The following is a 20,330-nucleotide window of genomic DNA, read 5'->3' on the forward strand; positions in this document are numbered from 1 at the left end:
CTTGTGAGGTGAATTCATTTTCCAAAGGTTGATCCTCTTGTGCATCAATCTCCTCTTCCTGACGTCCCTCATCTTCTTGCTCTAAATAATATAAATATACTTGTATTAAATTTCAATAATTATAGATAAAAACACAATTTCAAATATTTAGATCGATTTCGATAGACAATAGATAGTTATAACACTGACTAGATTACTTTTATTATAGTTCATGTCTCCATTTTCTCCATAATCCTTATCTGACAAATAAAAATGTAAACTAATCACAATTTTAATATCCAATAGCAGAAATCTACAAAATTAAAGAGATAGTGAGCATATCTACATATACTTTCCATAAAGGAATATCTATTGAATCGAAATAATTACATAATAGATTTCAATAATAAAGATATATAGTTTTTCATTCTCTTTTTTTAAATCATGAACAACAAAATTTGGGTGTCGTTTACATTTAACTTACCTCTAAAATCCATAGTGTCTGCTGGGACATCCAGGCCAACCACAACGGCATCACCCATCCGTGCATAAAGCATCTGTTCAAAGTCCGTTAATTCGGCCCTATATCCAGGGCCTCCACCGGTTCCTTTGGCAGATTGCTTTTCCCTGCAAACCTTTTTCTTTATGTTTTTTCTAATATCAGTTACTCTCTTCCGACAAGCCCGCACATCCTTAGGAAAACTTCCTTCAGCTGAAACAGATCTACTGATTTGTGTCCAAATTGTTCTCTTTCTCTGTGGGTTTACAGTTCTTGCTTGGTACCCAATGATTTCATCGTAGTGTTCGATAACAGCTTCGACCAAAATACAATTCTGCCGATGAGTGAACATGATACTTCTACCGCTTTTGGTCTTTCCAGCTTGGGAAGATGCCATTGTAAAAATGTGATACAATAGAGCGCAAAAAATAACTAAAATGTTGATACAAACTAAATAAAGTTTTCTTTTATAACGGTTTCCAAAAAAGTATCTAAATGTAGTTGATGAAAATGGGCGTATACTGTCTGATGTTCTGGAAAGATATGTCGCAGTTTATTTTTCATATGGAATACCTGGATTTCCATTTTTGTTTTTAATAACAATTTTACATGTAAATAAAGATAATTTTGTTATGAATAACAATATTAAATTTAAATATCATTACATTGTTATATGTATCTTTAATTTTATTTCACCTTATCAACGGATACATGTAACATTTGTTAATGTTGCCCAAAAAATAGTGCTGTTGTGGCGCAGTTCTATACAATGTTTCATTGTTATTAAAATGGATAAAAAAAAACATCAAGTTGTATACTAAAATACGATTCTTGATAATATTTTACAAAATATGTATCCAAATTGAGTGCTATTTGTAAAAATAGGTATTAGCTTACAAAATTGCGCATTTTAAAAAAAAAAATTAGTCCCGTCAGTGAGTAGAGATTGAATAATATTTAGAAAATGCCACGATCCAAGAAGTTCTCTATTGGAGAATTATTGATTATTTCTTACACTATGGATAAATATTTTCCAAAAAAAAGGAAAGGGATTTTCACTTTGGACCAGGACACAAGAAACCGAATTCTCTGTGAAATGGTGCGAAGAGTAAGGAGAGTCTCTGGGCAAAAACGAACGAGGAAACAATGTCTGAAAAGATATAACGACTTGTACCGGAGGCAATCTAAAATACGCACTTTGATAAAGAGTTATCTTAAAAAATGTAAGCAATATAGATATAAATATAGTTTAATTATATAATCTTAAGTATTAAAAATGTATAGTTTTTATTTGGAATATTTTCAATAAGATAAACAAGTTAAACAATAATAGGATTAAAAGATTACCATTGCCTGCAGATAAGTGTGAATGAATCAAGTTTTTATAGGATTTTCAGACAAATTTTTTGTGTGTTTGGATTTTTAAGAATATATTTTCACAAATTTTGTATTTTATATTTTTTAATAGTCAAAAGAAGAAGAGCTCCAAGGTACCTTCTTCCCATTGATACCAATTCTAGTTCTGAAGGGGAATCAGACCCATTGCCCACAGTTTTTATGGATAAAGATAGGACTCAAGACACAGGTATAAAAAATGTAACTGTAATGTCGAGAAAAAAAAATAATTCAAAGACAGGTATTAAAGAAAATTTATCTTTTAACTATTTTTTTTTATAATGCTATAGATAATAGCACTCCAAATAATAATTCAATGGATGAGCAAGGAGAAGAAGATATCGATAACATTGAAGGTAATCTAAAAAAAAATTCTTTGAGATTTCTTTAACATATATATTTTATAAATATAAATTTATTTGTAATAATAATTTTAGGAAATGTAGAGCCTACAGAGTCAGAAGAACATTTGGAACAAGATGAAGAACATTTGGAACAAGAGGACGAGGAGGGCCATGAAGAAGATGAGGTTCATCAAAGAACATCAGGTGATTTTTTATTTTTTTTATGTTGATATATTCATTCTAAAAACATTATATTTATATATATATATATATATATCTATATATATATCTATATATATATCTATATATATATATATATAAAACAACTGATATGTATGCATATATATATATATATATATATATATACACATATATATATATATCAATTTTATTAATATGTGTATATATTTTTTTTTAAAAACAAAAATATATATATATATATAAAAACACAAACACATATTTTTTTTATATATATCAATATATATATATATATATGTAGATAGATCAATATATATATATAGATAGATAGATAGATAGATAGATAGATAGATAGATAGATAGATATATGTAATATATATATATCGACAGATATATGTATATAGATCAAAAAAGACAGATGTAAATATAGAAATAAAATTAATTGAAAGATAACATAGATAGAGAGAAAAATATTGTGTAAGATAGATATATTTTAAAATTACATTATCAATACATTGTAATCAAAATTTTGTTTTTTGAAGAAACTCAACAAGAGGTACACGATGAAGACTCTCAGTCACCTCAATATTATAACTGGGGTAAGTGTTATAGCATTTATGAATAAATATATGTTATTGCTGTTGTTAATTCCATTGACAGATATTTTTTTTACTCTCATGTCTATAAATGCTATTCAAAATAATCAAAATATATATATATATTTTATTTTTTAGTTCCGGATGATGAAAAAATTGTAATAAGCAAAAAAGAGCTCCTTGAAGTCCTGCTTAAAGCTGAAACTGGACTGATAAGCAGTTACTCAGCAGTCAGGAAAATGAGGCTGAAATATGAAAACATGTAACTTTTTCATTTATGTGTTATTAAAAAATTTATGAATGTGCTGGCAACATTTTTTTTTATTTTATTTTATATACAGAATAAATGCATATATTATTTAACAAATATAAACAATTGTCGTTATTGTGTAATATATATTGAAACATCTTATCAATGAATTGAAACATCTTATCAATGAAAGTGTAAGATTAGGTCAATGTAAGACGTTAATTTGAAAAGAATAGTAGTGAAATGTCTAGAGGGGTTGTGTAAAGTAGGTAGAGAAAAACAAATTAGTTGGTAAAGATAAAAGACGTGTTGAAAATCAAAAGGAATAATAATTAAAGGTATGCATGGGGTGTCTAAAATAGCTAAACAAAAGACAAAAAAACAAGACTTTGTAAGACATGTGCTAAAATAACGTAGAATAATAGTAAAAGGTCTGTATGGGGTGTCTAAAGTAGATAAACCAAAAAATAAGGACTTTGTAATATGTGAGACGTGTTAAAATAAAGTGGAATAATAGTATGGGCTCCATTTATCATGATAAACGGAGGCCTAAAAGGTCTGTATGGGGTGTGTAATGTAGAGAAACCAAAACACATGACTTTGTAATAAGTAAGACATGTGTTAAAAATAACGTTGAATAGTAGAAAAAGGTCTGCATGCGGTGTGTTAAGTAGATAAACCAAAAAAAATTACTTTGTAATATGGAAGCCATCTGTTAAAAATAACGTGGAATAGTAGTAAAAGGTTATGGTTTGTAAAAAAAACACAAAAAGAATAATAATATAGAAATTTGTTCAATTCATATTACAAATATAAATGTTTATATAACCTTAAATTACAACAATTATAACATTAATAAAAAGAATGGCTATATCCAGTAATAAAAAAGGAAAATACCAAAAATATGCGCTTTTTTACGATGATGGAATGGTAAATATAGTCGAGATTTATCATTAACACGCCGCATCTCGACTTTGGAAAAAAGCGGTATAATACGACCAGTTTTTTGATAAATATTGGCGCACAAGTGCGCCTCACAGAGGGCGAGCTGCGGAGAACTTCTTGGAGAACTGAAAGTCGGATTTCTCCAAACAATGATAAATGGAGCCCATAGTGTATAAAGATTTGACAATATTATACGCAACAATAACTATTATTCTTTGCACTATTCCATATAATTATCAACAATTAATTGGGTAAAGAGGCAAACAGAAACAATTCTAAATCTGAAACCCACAAGAGCATATGATAAACTATATATGATGGAAGAACCTACATATTGATAATCTATTAAGGTACAATGACATATGAGTTGCATATTATAGACCACTAAAACTTATTACCTACATAAAGTGCATACTATGAATAAAAGGGCTGCTTGAGAACATGGTATGCTGGGAGCTTAAAGGGAAACTTCAAAATTACCCTAAAGGATACTGTGTATTAGATTGCAAATAGTGTATATATACATCAGCATGGAAATCAAATATAAAGATTCCAAAATATTATCTTAGGAGAATATATATCAAAGTATACCCATTGGTAAAGATAAATATCACTGCCCTCTAAGAGGAAATATTAATATATACCCATTGGTAAATAAAACAAGTAACACAGCCCTCAAAGAGGAAAAAATTGATATACCGTTTTGCATCAGTAAGCCTACCCTCAAAAAACAAAAAACATTTCTCTAAACAGAGTAATTCTGAACAAATGGGTTGACCATCTGGTGGAACCGACAGTGATCATTTGAGTTTTTCACAATGTTGTGATGTGGTTACACTCCAACAGCTTCAAATGGAAGCTGGGATCATTGGGGGAGACACCAGTAGGGGCCCAACTCTTAAGAAACGTTCCACTTTTTATCCCATCCAAAATAGAGGCTCTGTGTTAGAAACATTCTACAACAGAATTGAGAGAGACTTAATCCACCTCAAAGAGCATAAATCAAATCCAAAATTGAATTTGTCCCTAGCTGAGAAGGAAGCGCTTGTTTCTTTTAGGGAGGATACCACCTTGGTCATTAAGAATTCTGACAAGGGGGGTATGGTGGTAATTATGGACAGGCAACAGTATGTTGATGAGGACCTTAGGCAACTTCAACAGCAACATGATTATACTCTTTTGCCAAGGGATCCAACCAGCATCTTTCGAGTTGAATTGGAACAACTACTAGATGATGGTTTGGAATTAGGGGTTTTGGATCAATCCACCGTGGCCTATCTTTTGGTGGAATATCCAAAAACGCCCCTTTTCCACCACCTCCCCAAAACACACAAAACACTTGATTCAGTTCAGGGTAGACCAATAGTGAGCGGGGTTGACTCCCTTTTGGGCAATTTATCCGAATGGCTGGATTGTATATTACAGCCATTAGTAGCTGCCCTTCCTTCACATGTTAGAGACACTAAACACATCCTTAACATCTTAGAGAATGTTGAATGGTCTCCATCTTCTAAATGGCTTACAATAGATGCTGTCTCCCTTTACTCCAGTATTCCCCACACTAAAGGTTTAGAAGCGATTCAATTTTTTCTTGAAAGGCAAACTGATTTTTCTATCATATTCATTGGTTTAATTCTCAGGGTCACCAGCTTCCTTTTGTCACACAATTTTTTCAGATTTGAGGGGGTTTACTATCTCCAGAAGTGTGGTACAGCCATGGGGGCAAAATTCGCACCATCCTTTGCGAACTTGTTCCTTGGATGGTGGGAGTTTTACCACATTTTTTTGGAGATAGTAGCCCTTTCCAGCAGTATATCTCCTTTTATAGGAGATATATAGATGATCTTCTTTTTATTTTGACTGGTGACCCTGAGACTGCCCAGTCCTTTGTTGATTTTCTTAATGAGAATAATGTGGGCCTGAAATTTACTTTTGAATTAAAAGATAGGCACATTAACTACCTTGACCTCACCTTGGAAGGTGGCTTTGATGGGAAAATCAAATCTACTATATACAGAAAACCTATTTCTGGTAATTCACTTTTACTGGGGACCAGCTGTCATCCCAAACATGTGCCCTTTGCTATTGCTAAAGGGGAATTTATCAGGCTAAAAAGGAATTGTACAGATCAGTCTGAATTTGAAAGGGAGTCTGTGAATCTTGAAAAAAGACTCCTGGATAGACAATATCCTGTGAAGGCAATCAGGAAGGCCAAGCACCAGGTTCAGAACATATCTAGACATGACTTACTGACCCCCAAAACCAGAGAGAGAGCTAAACAACAGAGTGTCACTTTTGTGACAACACATAGCGCACAGTATACACAAATTTGTAATATAGTGAAAAAACATTTTCAGATATTACGGGCAGAGGATAAATTAGTCGACACTGTACAAAGGGGACTTAGATGTTCATATCGTAAAAGTCCAACAATGGGTTCTATACTTTCTCCCACTTTACTTAGACCTTCACAGAAAGAGAAAGCCTCTTGGCTTAAACACAATGGCATGTATAGGTGTGGGCATCGCAAATGTAAACCCTGCGAATACACAAGAATAACTAAAGAATACACCAGTGTGGTGACTAATAAAACATACAAAATAAACTCTTGCATTAAATGTAGGACCGAATCAGTCATATATCTAATAGAGTGTACCCTTTGTAAAATTCAATACATTGGACTCACCTCCCGCAACCTTAATTCCCGTATTAGGGAACATTTATCCTCTTTCTCTACTAAAAGGGCCTCTACTCCCATTGTTCAACATTTTGGCACATACCATGATAATGATCTGAGAGGTTTTAAATGGTGTGGCATCGAGAGAGTCACTGTACCCATTAGGGGAGGTGACATTAACCAACTTCTTGCCAGACGTAAGGCATATTATATTTTTACCATGGGTACTCGTTTGCCTAATGGTTTAAATTCCAGGTATGATGTCATGAATTTGTGGGAATAACCATTCTATATTGCAACAATTTTGTAATTTTCTTATTATTGCATATATTTACCCCCAAACATCATGGCCTATTTTTTACATTTATATTTTTACATTTAGATCATATCCTGACATTCACTAAGCACATTAATATAGGGTAGGCTTACTGATGCACAACGGTATATCAATTCTTTCCTCTTTGAGGGCTGTGTTACTTGTTTTATTTACCAATGGGTATATATTAATTTTTCCTCTTAGAGGGCAGTAATATGTATCTTTACCAATGGGTATACTTTGATATATATTCTCCTAAGATAATATTTTGGAATCTTTATATTTGATTTCCATGCCGATGTATATATGCACTATTTGCAATCTAATACACAGTATCCTTTAGGGTAATTTTGGTGTTTCCCTTTAAGCTCCCAGCATACCATGTTCTCAAGCAGCCCTTTTATTCATAGTATGCACTTTATGTAGGTAATAAGTTTTAGTGGTCTATAATATGTAACTCATATGTCATTGTACCTTAATAGATTATCAATATGTAGGTTCTTCCATCATATATAGTTTTATCATATGCTCTTGTGGGTTTCAGATTTAGAATTGTTTCTGTTTGCCTCTTTACCCAATTCATTGTTGATAATTATATGGAATAGTGCAAAGAATAATAGTTATTGTTGCGTATAATATTGTCAAATCTTTATACACTATTTTTGGAAACAATTTTGCTGTGGTAATTGTACATACTGTTTGCTTTACAGGTGAATAATGTTGATTAACATTTTTGAGTGGTTAGAGTAGTTGGGCGTGTTTTTATCTTTTGCCAATCACACTTGTTCTTAAGGTATTTTAACAGGTGTGAGGCACATCACTGTAGGCTATGACTACGGAGTTGATCCGAAACATGTAAGCCATTCAGTGCTGCGCCCCCTACACCGTCAGTACTTGCTGTTTGCTGTATCCTATATGTTTCTTTTAAAGGATTTAATAAAGACTTTTGTTTTACCTATGGGATAGCTGGACTCTCTTCATTTGATCTATCATTTTTCCAGCCACCAGACTATCCTTATCTGCCACGGACAACTTGGAGCACCTGTGCAGCCGGGACGACTATCTCACCTGTTATGTGACTGTTGTATTTCGGATTTTGGCTTGTGCCGCATTCTGGGCTGTGTGATCCTTGGTCCCTATTGGAGGATACCTGGTAGTGTAACGCCGGATAGATCCGGCACCTGTGGCGGAGGAATTCCGTAAGGAGCGGTTTGAGGACACGGACGCCAACGAGCAGCGGGGACAAGTTGAGGCAAGTGGTTTATACCATTAGGTCTCGTCCCGGGCGGATAGATTGGCGTCGGAGCGTGTCAGCCCCGGAACAGGGGTGAATGTTCCTGGTGAGTTGCCCCCTTATTGAATGTATTATCGGATGGGACTTTTCACAAAGTAAGGCTGCACAGGTTCATGTCTAAAGATTTAAATATTGATTGTGCACTTTCTGTGATTCTGGGTTTTCTCTCTTCTTTGTGACTTTTACAGACATATATACATGTATAAACACATAAATACATATATAGATATGCAATTCCTGCACTCAAACAATGTTCAAAAGCACCAATTAGCAAAAAACACAAAATTATTTTTTATTAAACTTCCATAAGTAACATCCAAGTGAAATAAAAAAACCCACAATAAACCGGACGTCCCCAATAATGTTAAAGAACACATAGAGGCAGGTATACCCCAGACACTGTTTATATCATAATGACATTCAATCAATCATAGTACATGATAATAGGAAAGTACTGAAATTACCAGCAGTTAAAGGGACTTGAAACCCAAATAGTGCCTCTTTCCCCACAGCCCCTCCAACATTTGCCTGTTGTTTTGGGATAAATCTTTTGTAATCTATGTGGTGTTAAATACCAACGGGTCAAAAATTTGAGGTTAGTTTCGAATATCCTAGCGGATATGGAAGAGGCCTTAGTTATTTTAAAGATCAGTAATAAGCTAAAAACTCATGGATAGAGAGGGTACCTAATAGGCTAAAGATATCAACACTTTCGAATATAACAAATATTTCTTAAAATTTTTTAACAATAAAATGCAGACATCCCAACTCTCCCTGAAGTTCAGGGAGTCTCCCTGATTGTAATAGCGGCTCCCTGATGCCAGCAAATGGAATGCAATCTCCCTGAAACCCCAAGTACCATGATCCAATGTGGCCCAAATCCGGAAAAGTGTTTCTTTAAGGAATGCCTTTAGTTGCTGGGACGTTATAGAACCCTCAAAGCATGCATCAGTAACCGAAAAGCCCCCACTGATTTTAATAAAATAAAACACAAATACTACTTTATTTACTGCACATAATTAAACTTCGTATTCTAAAATATTTAAGCATTCAACAAGCGCACAATCACTGAAAAATAGTTTTGTTGTATGTGGTTGTGCAATAAAGCTACTTTTTTATGTGACTTTAGTGGGAAGCTACTTTAATGATAAGTCTCTATCTTATTTAGGGTTTCAAGATGTCCAATATGTAACTGGGGGGAGGGGGGCGCAGTAGCGGGTGACGCCACCTCCCTGAAATGAGTTTTTGCAGGTTGGGATGTCTGAAAATGTATTAAGGGATGTCTCCCTATAAAACGCAGTCGACTAAATAATCAAGCTTAATAAAAACCTGTGTGGCATCCACAATACGTATAACAAGCTAGTATCCAAAAGTAAGGAAAAAAAGTTGTTTAGCGATGTCCGTTATATCAGATGAATTAATATGTTTCAAAACCAAGAAATTGATACACAGTCTTTGAATGTATACCACAGATGCTGAGTATTGCAAAGTGTTGTTGAAAAATACCACTCCAATGATAGTTCAGTTGTTATTAGAACAGACACGGTCTTTCTCAGACATATAAGGATTTCTTTGAAAGCAAAGCGACTTTTTACAAAAAACACAGTTTTTTACAACATTTAATAAAAGGATAATACCTGTATCACTATGGAAGTTCCAGACTGGTTAGTAGGTACTTTACCCTTACATGCAGTGGGTATGTCACCCGATCTTGCGGTGAGGTGGTTCTGCTCCTACTCAGAGTTATTTTCCAAACGAGTAGTACCACGTGACTGATAGCGGCTGATGTCACGGGTTGTCCTCGGTCTCGATAGAGCAGACAGATGGTAATTCCTGGAGACGGTCAGCTGCTCCCAGCTGTAGTTGATAGCAAAAAACTTGAAACCTGCACTTAGTGCTATGCACGCAGGGGAAGGATGTTATTGGGTATGATTTCACCCTCCAAGCTCCAACTCAGTTTTTCAGAGGTGATTAAAAAAAGTGTATATTAATAACCCGGGTTATGTTAAAAAGTCCATAGACCATAAGAGGAATAATAGTATAAAAAGACAATAATTGCATAACACAGTGCCACACAAACAACGCATTTCGCCCTTCTCTGGGCTTTATCAAGATGTTTGTGGCATGTGGTGAGTTCCCTTATAAATGGTATCCTTGTCTGCAATTGGTGGAGGCAAAATTGACACTCGTATCCATTTTCGTTAAGGTGGTATTAGCTCTTTCTCTTTAAGGTAGTATGCATGATTTCAGTTGCAACTTTAGACATTTACACATTTTTTAGGTGGTATACATTTGGCACACTAATGCATCTAGCATTTTGCTTTTCATATATATAATTTTGAGTATACATTGGTTTCCAGTGATTATATTGCTGATATCAGAAAAATGTAAAAGAAACTATCATGTTAATAAATGTGAACTATTAGACGTTATATTTAACCCTATGTGTAACAGAAACTTTCTTTTAAAAACCAGTGGAGGTGATGCTTATATTAACACCTAAATTAGAATAAGTTATTTCTATATTTATGTGATATATTACAACAATCGTGTTATTCAAACAAGAAAGGGGAAAGGTCCAATTCTGAGTTGAGGCCTCTAGGATATAAAGTGTAGAATTTATAAATCAGTTCTGCTTCTTTTATGAGAAGGGTTTTTTCTATATGCCCCCTCTCCAGTGACCCTTAATTTTGTGAATCTCCCAATAACATAGCTCCTTGGTGTTGCCATGGTGTACTTCCTTAAAGTGTTTATAAAGAAAAGTGTCTTCCTTTTCTTTTTCTATACTCCACAAGTGTTCTCTTATTCTGTCTCTGAGACATCTCTTGGTCTCAGCAAAATAAAACAAATTGCAAGTGCATTTTAATAAATAGATCACATTTTTGTGTACATTTAATTGTTTCTTTTATAGTGAAATCATCAACTGAATAATTTATTTTAAGGTTTTTTATTTTGTAACTGTGTTTTTAGGCTTTGCATGTATAACAGGGGAAAAATCCAGTTATTTTTCCTCCCCCCATGTCTACCTGATTCTTTATTTGTGTCTTACGTTTCAGTTCACTTGGGGCCAATATGGTTTTAAAATTCTTTGCTCTCCTAAAAATTAAAGTAGGTTTATCTGCCAGTTTCTCACCTATGATATTATCCTCCTTCAGTAAGTGCCAGTGTTTCTTAATTATCTTTTTAATGCAATTATAATCAGCATTATAATCTGTTATAAATGGAACTTTAATCGCATTGTCATTATAACTATCTTTAGTTTTATATTTTAATAGATTCTCCCTATCTATAGTTTTGGCTTTTTTGATTGCTGTATCGATATTTTCTTCATGATAACCTCTTATGTTAAATTTATCTGCTAATAGGGTTATTTGATTTTCGAAATCTTCGATTCTAGAACAATTCTTTCTTATGCGTAGACTCTGACCATATGGAATGTTATCTTTTCATGCTTTAAGATGGCAACTATCAGCATGTATAAGGTTATTACAGTCTACTTTTTTTAAAATGAGTTTTGGTCTCTAATTTATTGCCAATTACCATAATTTCTAGATCAAGAAAGATTACTTTATCCCTACTTTGGTTGCAGACAAATTTTAGTCCACAATCATTGTTATTCATTTTCTCAAATAGCCTTACTAGTTCTGTCTCAGGTCCCCTCCATGCTATTAAAAGGTCATCTATATACCGTTTATAGAGTACGAGGTTTGCACCGATGTCGCTGTCTCTGAGAAAGTTCTCCTCCCAGACTCCCATAAAGAGATTGGCATAACTCGGTACAAACCTCGTACCCATAGCAGTCCCTTCCACTTGAAGGAAAAATTTATTATCAAATAAAAATAAATTATGTTCCAATATATATTTTATGCTAGTAAGAATAAATCTCCTATGCTCATCTTTCATATCTTCATCTTTTTCAAAGAAATATTTTACAGCTTTTATTCCCTGCTCATGGTTTATTACAGTGTATAGCGATGACACATCGCATGTAGCCAGTATCATGTCTTCCCCCCATTCTATAGAATTTAGGATGTTTAAAACCTGAGTTGAATCCTTAAGATGTGATTTTAAATTAAGTACATATGGTTGCAAAGAAATCTACATATTGAGATAGGTTTGCTGAAATAGAGTTAATACCTGAGATTATAGGCCTCCCAGGAGGATTTATTAAATACTTGTGAATCTTGGGGAGGAAATGAAAAAATTGTATTTTAGGATAGTTAGGTGTTAAATATTCAAACTCTTTATCATTCAAAACCCCATTCTTCTTACCCTCAGTTAAAATGTTATTCAAAATGCTTGTGAATCTACTGGTTGGGTTAGTTTGTAAAACTTTATAGGTTTTTTCATCGTTCAAAAGTCTGTAGGCCTCACCCATATATTTCTCTGTGTCCATTATTACTATCCCCCCACCCTTGACAGCTGGTTTAATGGTTATTTGAGAGTTTGTTTGTAATTGACTTAATATTTCTCTCTCTTTTTTATTTATGTTTTGCTTCCTAAGTTTGGGGGGATTACATTTTTTCACTTCTTTTAAAACTATTTTTTCAAATGTATCCAAATAGTTGCCTTTGGCATAAGCAGGATACAATTTAGATTTAGGTTTGAGATTAGTATGTTGAAAATGCTCTGTTCTCTCAGGTTGAGATGTCACCTGTCTTTCTAAGGGGCTTTTCATAAAGAACCTTTTGAGTGTTAGGTTCCTTACACATTTTTTAATATGGATGTGGGTATTGAACTTGTTCATCCTTACTGTAGGGGTATATGATAATCCTAAATTCAGTAATTTCTCTTGTTCTTTACTTAATTCCACTTTACTTAAATTAAAGATATCATTATTTTCTTTGTTTACCTCCATCTTTTTGCTTAGTTTAGTGGTTCCTCCTCCTCTCTTTCCTCTAGACCTCTTTTTCGTCTTTGCAACTGTTCTAAGTCTGGTCTTTGTAGATTTTTTGAGGTGCCCTCTTTCAGAGGGCTATAATCTAAAAAAGACTTCTCTTCAGTAGTTAAATTATCATCAGTGGTTGGATTATTTCTCAATGGTGCAAATCTGTTGTATGTGGGTGTTCTTCCATCCTTTTATTCCTGCCTGTGATTGCCCCATCTGTAAGTGTTCCTATGCCTTGGGTGTTCCCATTCGTTAAATCTTGGTTCATGTTCACTTTGTGGGTAGTTATTATAATTATAATTCTTATGTGAGTTGTTATGACGATAATGTGTGTAATGTCTATTAGGATATTCATTGTATTCATAATAATTCTGTGTGTTTGAATTATGATAATTCCTATTTTGGCCATTATTATTATAGTTCACTCTGTTATGGTTATTCTGAAACATTGAAAAAAGCATCAAATGAATTAATAGATATTTTAAAGAGATCATGTAAAGAAACATTAACAACTATTGAGAGTGAGATCCTCAATCTCAAAGAGAAATTAAAGGAAATGAAAGACGAAATAGAATTTTAAGGAAAGGCAAAGAGTAATAATTAATAAGCTTGATAACTTAAACAAAGACCTATTGAGGTCCAAATGGGGTAAAATGGAAAGGAACAATAACGATAGTACAGAACAAGTAGAGATGATCAATGAACAACAAAAGGAAAAAGAAACCCCTAGACCCCAAACTGTAAATGTTTTAAGGACTGATAATACAGGGCAAAATCGAAATATAAAATATCCACATTACCGTACCAATCAAAATAATTATAGTTATAACCATAACAGAGTGAACTATAATAATAATGGCCAAAATAGGAATTATCATAATTCAAACACACAGAATTGTTATGAATACAATGAATATCCTAATAGACATTACACACATTATCGTCATAACAACTCACATAAGAATTATAATTATAATAACTACCCACAAAGTGAACATGAACCAAGTTTTAACGAATGGGAACACCCAAGGCATAGGAACACTTACAGATGGGGCAATCACAGGCAGGAACAAAAGGATGGAAGAACACCCACATACAACAGATTTGCAACATTAAAAAATAATCCAACCACTGATGATAATTTACCGTAACTACTGAAGAGAAGTCTTTTTAGATTACAGCCCTCTGAAAGAGGGCACTTCAAAAAATCTACAAAGACCAGACTTAGAACATTTGCAAAGACGAAAAAGAGGTCTAGAGGAAAGAGAGGAGGAGGAACCACTAAACGAAGCAAAAAGATGGAGGTAAACAAAGAAAATAATGGTATCTTTAATTTAAGTAAAGTGGAATTAAGTAAAGAACAAGAGAAATTACTGAATTTAGGATTATCATATGCCCCTACAGTAAGGATGAACAAGTTCAATACCCACATCCATATTAAAAAATGTGTAAGGAACCTAACGCTCAAAAGGTTCTTTATGAAAAGCCCCTTAGAAAGACAGATGACATCTCAACCTGAGACAACAGAGCATTTTCAACATACTAATCTCAAACCCAAATCTAAATTTTATCCTTCTTATGCCAAAGGCAACTATTTGGATACATTTGAAAAATAGTTTTAAAAGAAGTGAAAAAATGTAATCCCCCCAAACTTACACCTAGATTTAGAGTTTGGCGTTAGCCGTCAAAAGCAGCGTTAAGGGGTCCTAACACTGCTATTTACCGCCCGCTGGTATTTAGAGTCAGGCAGGAAAGGGTCTACCGCTCACTTCCCTACCACGACTCCAGGCTACCGCAGATCCCCTTACGTCAATTGCATATCCTATCTTTTCAATGGGATCTGCCTAACGCCGGTATTTGGAGTCTTGGGAGAAGTGAGCGGTAGACCCTCTACCGACAAGACTCCTACCGCCAAAAAAAGTCAGTAGTTAAGAGCTTTATGGGCTAACGCTGGAATATAAAGCTCTTAACTACTGTGCTCTAAAGTACACTAACACCCGTAAACTACCTATGTACCCCTAAACCGAGGCCCCCCACATCGCCAGCACTATAATAAAAAATTTTAACCCCTAATCTGCCGACCGGACACCGCCGCCACCTTCATTATACCTATGAACCCCTAATCAGCTGCCCCTAACATCGCCGACCCCTATATTATATTTATTAACCCCTAATCTGCCCCCCCAACGTCGCTGCTACCTTACCTACACTTATTAACCCCTAATCTGCTGACCGGACCTCGCCGCCACTATAATAAATGTATTAACCCCTAAACAGCCACACTCCCGCCTCGCAAACACTATAATAAATTGTATTAATTCCTAATCTGCCCTCCCTAACATCGCCGTCACCTACCTACAAATATTAACCCCTAATCTCCTGCCCGCACCGTCGCCGCTACTATAATAAAGTTATTAACCCCTAAACCTAAGTTTAACCCTAACACCCCCCTAATATAAATATAATTTAAATGAAACAAAATAATATTCCTAAAATTAACTAAATTAATCCTATTTAAAACTAAATACCTATCAAATAAACCCTAATATAGCTACAATTTAACTAATAATTACATTGTAGCTGTTTTAGGATTTATATTTATTTTACAGGCAACTTTGTATTTATTTTAATTATTTACAATAGCTATTAAATAGTTAATAACTATTAATAGCTACCTAGTTAAAATAATTACAAAATTACCTGTAAAATAAATCCTAACCTAAGTTACAAATACACCTAACACTACACTATCAATAAATTAATTAAATAAATTACCTACAATTATCTAAAGTAAAATAAAATAAAATAAACTATTCTATAAAAAAACAAACACTAAATTACAAAAAATAAAAAAGAATTACAAGAAGTTTAAACTAATTACACCTAATCTAAGCCCCCTAATAAAATAAAAAAGCCCCCCAAAATAAAAAATTCCCTACCCTATTCTAAACTACCAAAGTAACCAGCTCTTTTACGAGCCCTTAAAAGGGCTTTTTGCGGGGCATTGCCCCAAAGTAATCAGCTCTTTTGCCTGAAAATAAAAATACAATACTCCCCCCAACATTACAACCCACCACTCACATACCCCTACTCTAACCCACCCAAACCCCCCTTAAAAAAACCTAACACTAACCCCCTGAAGATCTCCCTACCTTGAGTCGTCTTCACTCAGCCGATTGGCTGATCGGAACAGCCAATAGAATGCGAGTTCAATATGATTGGCTGATTGGATCAACCAATCGGATTGAACTTCAATCTGATTGGCTGATTGGATCAGCCAATCAGATTTTTTCTACCTTAATTCAGATTGGCTGATAGAAATGCCGCCTGGATGAACACTTCTACCGGATGGAGGACCTCTTCTTGCCCCGCTTGGATGACGACTTCTATCGGATCAAGGACCTCCTCTGCGCACCTTGGATGAAGAATTTGGTTCGGCTGAGTGAAGATGACTCAAGGTAGGGAGATCTTCAGGGGGTTAGCAATAGGGTTTTTAAGGGGGGTTTGGGTGGGTTAGAGTAGGGGTATGTGGGTGGTGGGTTGTAATATTGGGGGGGGTATTGTATTTTTATTTTCAGGCAAAAGAGCTGATTACTTTGGGGCAATGCCCCGCAAAAAGCCCTTTTAAGGGCTGGTAAAAGAGCTGGTTACTTTGGTAGTTTAGAATAGGGTAGGGAATTTTTTATTTTGGGGGGCTTTTTTATTTTATTAGGGGGCTTAGATTAGGTGTTATTAGTTTAAACTTATTGTAATTCTTTTTTATTTTTTGTAATTTAGTGTTGTTGTTTTTTTGTATTATAGAATAGTTTATTTTATTGTATTTTACTTTAGATAATTGTAGGTAATTTATTTAATTAATTTATTGATAGTGTAGTGTTAGGTGTATTTGTAACTTAGGTTAGGATTTATTTTACAGGTAATTTTGTAATTATTTTAACTATTTTAGCTATTTATTTTACAGGTATATTTGTATTTATGTTAGCTAGGTAGTTAATAACTATTTAATAGCTATTGTAACTAGTTAAAATAAATACAAAGTTGCCTGTAAAATAAATATAAATCCTAAAATAGCTACAATGTAATTTTTTGTTATATTGTAGCTATATTAGGGCTGATTTGATAGGTAAGTATTTAGTTTTAAATAGGATTAATTTAGTTAATTTTAGGAATATTATTTTGTTTCATTTAAATTATATTTATGTTAGGGTTGTGTTAGGGTTAGATTTAGGTTTAGGAGTTAATACATTTATTATAGTAGCGGTGACGGTGCGGGCGGGAGATTAGGGGTTAATAATTGTAGGTAGGTGGCGGCAAAGTTAGGGAGGGCAGATTAGGGGTTAATACAATTTATTATAGTGTTTGCGAGGCGGGAGTGTGGCGGTTTAGGGGTTAATAACTTTATTATAGTGGCGAGGTCCGGTCGGCAGATTAGGGGTTAATAAGTGTAGTTAGGTAGTGGCAACATTGGGGGGGGGCAGATTAGCGGTTAATAAATATAATATAGGGGTCGGCAGTGTTAGGGGCAGCAGATTAGGGGTTCATAGCTATAATGTAGGTTGCGGCGGTGTCCGGAGCGGGAGATTAGGGGTTAATAATATAATGCAGATGTCAGCGATAGTGGGGGTGGCAGATTAGGGGTTAATAAGTGTAAGGTTTTTGCAGGTGTTAGGTTTTTTTCAGCCCAAACTGCCCCATTGTTTCCTATGGGGATATTGTGCACAAGCACGTTTTGCCAGCTTACCGCTACCGTAAGCAACGCTGGTATTGAGGGTTGAAGTGGAGCTAAATTATGCTCAACGCACCCTTTTTTGAGCCTAACGCAGTCCCTCAGACAACTCAGACAATACCAGAATTGTCTTAAGGGTGCGTTGGGAAAAGGAAAAAAGCAGCGTTAGCTACGCAGGTCTTTACCGATAAAACTCTAAATCTAGCGGATAGGAAGCAAAACATAAATAAAAAAGAGAGAGAAATATTAAGTCAATTACAAACAACCTCTAAAATAACCATTAAACCAGCGGACAAGGGTGGGGGGATAGTAATAATGGACACAGAGAAATATATGGGTGAGGCCTACAGACTTTTGAACGATGAAAAAACCTATAAAGTTTTACAATCTAACCAAACCAGCAGATTCACGGGCATTTTGAATAAAATTTTAACTGAGGGTAAGAAAAATGGGGTTTTGAATGAAAAAGAGTTTGCATATGTAACACCTAACTATCCTAAAATACCAATTTTTTATTTCCTCCCCAAGGTTCACAAGTGTTTAATAAATCCTCCAGGGAGGCCTATAATCTCAGGTATTAACTCTATTTCAGCAAACCTATTTCAATATGTAGATTTTTTTGCAACCATATGTACTTAATTTAAATGGGGGGAAGACATGATACTGACTACATGCGATGTGTCATCCCTATACACTGTAATAAACCATGAGCAGGGAATAATAGCTTTAAAATATTTCTTAGAAAAAGATGAAGATATGAAAGATGAGCATAGGAGATTTATTCTTACTAGCATAAAATATATATTGGAACATAACATATTCATTTGATAATACATTTTTCCTTCAAGTGGAAGGGACTGCTATGGGTGCAAGGTTTGCACCGAGTTACGCCAATCTCTTCTGTCTGGGAGGAGAACTTTCTCAGAGACAGCGACCTCGGTGCAAACCTCGTACTCTATTAACGGTATATAGATGACCTATCAATAGTATGTAGGGAACCTGAGACAGAACTAGTAAGGCTATTTGAGAAAATGAATAACAATTATTGTAGACTAAAATTTGTCTGCAACCAAAGTAGGGATAAAGTAATCTTTCTTGATCTAGAAATTATGGTAATTGGCAATAAATTAGAGACCAAAACTCATTTTAAAAAAGTAGACTGTAATTACCTTATACATGCTGATAGTTGCCATCTTAAAGCATGGAAAGATAACATTCCATATGGTCAGAGTCTACGCATGAGAAAGAATTGTTCTAGAATCGAAGATTTCGAAAATCAAATAACCCTATTAGCAGATAAATTAAACATAAGAGGTTATCATGAAGAAAATATCGATACAGCAATCAAAAAAGCCAAAACTATAGATAGGGAGAATCTATTAAAATATAAAACTAAAGATAGTGATAATGTCAATACGATTAAAGTTCCATTTATAACAGATTATAATGCTGATTATAATTGCATTAAAAAGATAATTAAGAAACACTGGCACTTACTGAAGGAGGATAATATCATAGGTGAGAAACTGGCAGATAAACCTACTTTTATTTTTAGGAGCGCAAAGAATTTTAAAACCATATTGGCCCCAAGTGAACTGAAACGTAAGACACAAATAAAGAATCAGGTAGACATGGGGGGAGGAAAAATAGCTGGATTTTTCCCCTGTTATACATGCAAAGCCTGCAAACACAGTTACAAAATAAAAAACCTTAAAATAAATTATTCAGTTGATGATTTCACTATAAAAGAAACAATTAGATGTGCACAAAAAATGTAATCTATGTATTAAAATGCACTTGCAATTTGTTTTATTTTGGTGAGACCAAGAGATGTCTCAGAGACAGAATAAGAGAACACTTGTGGAGTATAGAAAAAGAAAAGGAAGACACTTTTCTTTATAAACACTTTAAGGAAGTACACCATGGCAACACCAAGGAGCTATGTTATTGGGAGATTCACAAAATTAAGGGTCACTGGAGAGGGGGAATATAGAAAAAACCCTTCTCATAAAAGAAGCAGAACTGATTTATAAATTTGACACTTTATATCCTAGAGGCCTCAACTCAGAATTGGACCTCTCACCTTTCTTGTTTGAATAACACGATTGTTGTAATATATCACATAAATATAGAAATAACATATTCTAATTTAGGTGTTAATATAAGCATCACATCCACTGTTTTTTAAAAGAAAATTTCTGTTACACATAGGGAAGCACCCCA

At 34.2% G+C, this 20,330-nt stretch overlaps 1 long non-coding RNA gene across 1 annotated transcript; it reads left to right on the forward strand.

Moving 5' to 3' along the window:
• The first annotated feature begins 1,906 nt into the window (after positions 1-1,906).
• On the forward strand, positions 1,907-2,402 carry LOC128655372 (uncharacterized). The gene is made up of 3 exons (XR_008401769.1): positions 1,907-2,063; positions 2,164-2,229; positions 2,311-2,402. It is a non-coding gene; the product is annotated as an uncharacterized LOC128655372 (long non-coding RNA).
• Positions 2,403-20,330: the final 17,928 nt, after the last annotated feature.

The sequence above is a fragment of the Bombina bombina genome, chromosome 4, assembly GCF_027579735.1.
Source record: "Bombina bombina isolate aBomBom1 chromosome 4, aBomBom1.pri, whole genome shotgun sequence".
Lineage (NCBI taxonomy): Eukaryota > Metazoa > Chordata > Amphibia > Anura > Bombinatoridae > Bombina > Bombina bombina.